This window comes from Podarcis bocagei (genome assembly GCF_964188305.1).
Source record: "Podarcis bocagei genome assembly, chromosome: 4".
NCBI lineage: Eukaryota > Metazoa > Chordata > Lepidosauria > Squamata > Lacertidae > Podarcis > Podarcis bocagei.
The window spans coordinates 41041307-41045924 of NC_138128.1; positions in this window are offsets into that span (position 1 = coordinate 41041307).

A 4618-nucleotide genomic window follows, 5' to 3' on the forward strand; every position below is an offset into this window, starting at 1 on the left:
TTTCCAACTTCTCGCAAGTCATACAGTATTTTGATCACTTAAAAATATATTGCATATTTCTGTGTACACACCTAAGTGTACATGTGACAGATGTGATGGGAGAGAAGTTTTTTTTTTTTAATAGAATCAGAGAATCATAGAGTTGGAATAGACCACAAGGTTGGAATAGACCACAATAGACCATGTGCTGGCTATTTGTTTGAATTCCTCTTTGGTGGTTTCCCCCTTTTCCATTTTTTTGTACACATCCTTTTTTAATCTTAACTCAGTTAAAAGTTCTTTAGATAGCCACCCTGGCTTCTTTAGGCACCTTCCATGTTTCCGTCTCATTGGTATTGCCTGAAGTTGTGCTTTTACTATCTCCCTCTTAACAAACTCCCAGCCATCATGAACTCCCTTTCCTTTTAGTATTACTGTCCATGGGATCTCACCCAGCACTTCCCTAAGTTCTTTCCTTAAGCCTCTTCAAGTCACATCTTTATTCATTTATTTCATTTATTAATCACTTCTCATAAGGCAACCCCAAATCAGTTTAGAATATAATGACATAAAAACAGTTAAAGCAATTGCTTTATTGCACACACACACACACATATATATACAGAGAGAGAGAGAGAGAGAGAGAGAGAGATGCATGTATAAATACAAAAACTGGTTTAAAACAGCACATTCTAATGTTATTTAATACTGTTGTGCTTGTTTGACTCTGGAAACTAATTAAAATGTCAGAAGCTTTGAAAAATAAGGAGGGGGGAATTGGGAGGGGTCCTCTGACCTATCAATATTTTCCTAACAATGCACTTAAGGCTGCAATCCTATACTGTAATCACTTACCTGGAGTGAAATCAACATGACTTACATCTGAGGTGACATATATATGTGTTTGCACTGTAAATGGGTCATGTACGGGATAAGAATTCAGAAACTTTCAATATTCTATACACATTTCCACTTTAAAGAAATAGCCGGTGTGGTCCAACCAATAGAAATGAAGGAAGGAAAACTCAGCAATGGATTTCATATCAAATTGTTGACAAGAGGAAATCACACACCCCTATTCTGTGTTCCGAGTTATTTCCACTAGTTCAAGGGTAGCCAATGTGGTGCTCTCCAGATGTTGGACTACAACTCCACCTCTGCTAGTATGGCCAGTGATCAGATATGATGATAGTTGTACTCCTACAACATCAGGAAGGCCTCACATTTATATATGTATAGCACATAGGTAACTGGTATGTACTGAGTTGAATAGGATTCAAAATGCAGCAGTCTGATTGGTCCTAGAACAATAGGATTCAGAATGCAGCAGTCTGATTGGTCCTAGTACAATAGGATTCAGAATGCAGCAGTCTGATTGGTCCTAGAACAATAGGATCCAGAATGCAGCAGTCTGATTGGTCCACAGGAGCCACCCAATCCAGCTCCAGGTGGAAGTGAATCCGCAACCTCATTGGCCTACAGTAGAATCCCAGAATTAGCCAATCACGTGGGAGCCATTGTGTAACTAATGTATATAAAGCAGTGTTTCCCAACCGGTGTTCCGCGGCACACTACTGTGCCGTGAGACATCGGCTGGTGTGCCGTGGGAGGGAGGCGGGCGAGTCGGGCGGCGAGAGGCGGCGGCGGCGAGGATCCGCGTCGAGCCGGGGGCGGCTCCGCGGTGGTGGTGCCGAGCGGCGGGGCAGCGCGCGCAAAAGGGAGGAGCGCGAGACAGCGGAGGAGGAGGAGGCCGGCATGTCCGGGCAGCAGCAGCAACAGCAGCAGCAGCAACTCCCGGCGACGGCTCCTCAAGCCCCGCCGCCGCCCCCTCCTCCGCCCGCTATCGCCGCCACCACCACAACAGCCGCCGCCGCCTCAGCTGCCGCCGTCCCTCAGTCCCTCGCTCTGCTGCCTCCTCCCACCCCGGCAAGGGGGAGGGGAAAAACTTTCACTTTTGTGCGTCCCTCCCGGCGTGACGCTGCGCGCTGACGTCACGGGGCGGGGCTTTAATGGTGGTGTGCCGCGAGATTTTTTTCCGGTAAACAGGTGTGCCGTTGCCCAAAAACGTTTGGGAAACACTGATATAAAGCAGACATTCTGGGGGAAATTTCCATTCCTCCTCACCACTATGAGCTGAATAAAGAGCATGAAATCCACTCTCGACTCCGAGTATATTTCAGTAACCATTGTCAGTAGCTGAGCAGCTGTCAATAGCTGACTCTTCAAGTCAGATTTTATAGGCTGTTTTACTGACATCAAAAAATGTGAACACAATACTGTTTGTGCCAGCTTGCTTGACTCACATTCTTACTGGCTGGTTCTAGAAAGGCCGGACAATCTCAGAACCTAGATGCTTATGATAATTAACTCCTCACTGAGGGATAGTATAGTTCCATCTGATCTGAAGGATAACATCCACCCAAGAGTTAAGGAATTTGAATGTGAAATTGCGTTATTCAGTTAACCCATTGTGCTAGTGGAAGGCAGTACAATGATTCCCACTAGTTCAAAAGAACTCGCCACCCCCCATGTGTATCCCCAAATCTGTTCTGGAGGTTCAAAAGAATCCCCCAGAGCAGCACCTGGGGGGAGGAGAGAGGAAATAATTCCATCCAGCAAGCAGAAATGCTTTTGCTGACGGAACAATCTCCTTAAGCTTCTAAAGCAAACCTTGTAGAAGAAGAACAAGCATGGATTCTGTAAAGGTGAGTCCTGTCTAATTAACCCTTTAGAATTCTTTGAGAGTGTAAATAAGCATATTCATAGCAGTGAGCGAGTTAATGTTGTGTACTTACACTTTCCAAAATCATTTGAGGATGTCCCTCATCAAAGATTTGGGATAAGAGAATAGATCCCTTTATGGATCAGTAACTGGTTAAATAACAGGAAGCAGAGAGAAGGAATAAATTGCAAATTCTCATAATGGCGGTGGGTGGTGAATGTAAGAAATGGAGTTTCCACAGATCAGGATTGGGACTTGTGCTTTTTAACTTGTTCATAAATCAGCTGAAGTTAGGGGTGAGCTGTGATATGGGCAGGTTTGCTAATATTCATGATGCTTTGGAAAAAAAGGGTTCGATGTGATAACAACAACCACAACAAAAAAGATTGCAAAGAGCTCCAAAAGGATCTCTCCACAATGGGTGAATAAAAGTAAAATTACAAATGTGATTCATTGTAAGTAGGTATAAAATGATGTACATTGGCATAAAAAAACTAGCTTCACATAAACGTTAATGGGGTCTGAAATGACGGTGACTGACCAAGAGATCTTAGAGTTGTGGTGGATAGCTCGTCAACCCAGTGTGTAGCAGCTGTGGAAAAGGTGAATTCTATGTTAGGGATCGTTAGGAAAGGGATTAAAAACAAAACTGTCAATATCATAATGACAGATAAATTTATCGTATTACTGTTCTTGAAATAAAGTGTTCTGTTGCCACACCTAATTTTATATATATATATATATATTAGAGCTGGAAAAAGTTCAGAAAGGGGCAACCAAAATGATCATTTGGCCACAACAATTCCCCTGAGAGGAAAAATCACAACATTGAGGATTTTTTACTGTAGAAAAAAGCAAGTAAGTGGGGACATGAAAAAAAACATAGGGAATTATGCATGGTGTGGATAAAGTGGATCGAGATTTTTTTTGACCTGCAACCATCCAATGAACCTGAATTTTGAAAGATTAAGGCCATTCAAAAGGAAGTAGTTCTTCATACACACATAGTTAAACAATGGAATTTGCTACCACAAGATATAGTAACAGTCACCAACTTTGACAGCTTTAAAATGGTGTTTAGACAAATTCATGGAGGCTAAAGCTATAAATGGCTACTGGTCATGATGGCTGCTTACTGCCTCCAGTATTGGAAATGGCACACCAGTTCTGAATACCAGTTGCTGGGGAGCACAAGGAGGGCAAGATGTGTTACTGTGCTCAGGTCCTGTTTACAGGCTTTCCATAGGCAATTGGTTGACCACTGTGAGAACAGGATATTGTATTGTGCTCCACGGGGTATCTCCAGGGGCTAGAATCTGAGGGCCTATCCATACCTCGTCAATGTGGATTATGAATTCCTTGTGTCTCCTTTAATTCTCCCTCACCCTTGCAGCATTCTCCTCCAGGTACACACTTACTCCTCCCTAAGTCTGGAGGTTCTCTGTGCAATTGATTTGGACTCCTATTCAGCATAGGTAATCTCTGGATTTATGGAAAACATGTGGGGCAATAGTAGTTGGGCAAGAATGCTGCATGGGCGAGAGGGAAATTAAAGAGGCAAATGGGGCTCACAATCCACATTAAGCTGAGGTATGGAAGGGCCCCAAGTCTAAGGAGAGTAAAACCTTTTACTAAGTAAGACACCTGAGTCTATGCTGCACCTTCAACCTTGCTCAACAAGCTAAGGTCAAGCACAGAGAATGAATCTAGGCCCAAAAACATCAGAGCTGTCTTACCCATTAGGGTTAGTGGTGTCCTGCGCCACAGCGCCCGCCCATCAGGGATGCCCAGTAGCGGAAGTCTGGGACCAACCAGGAACAGCTATGAGGGCATGCTAGGAGGCAGCTCTTCCTACGGCCAGCCACGCTCTCTCGCTTCCTGCCTGGGAGAGGAGGTAGCGGGATGCCGGGAACTTCA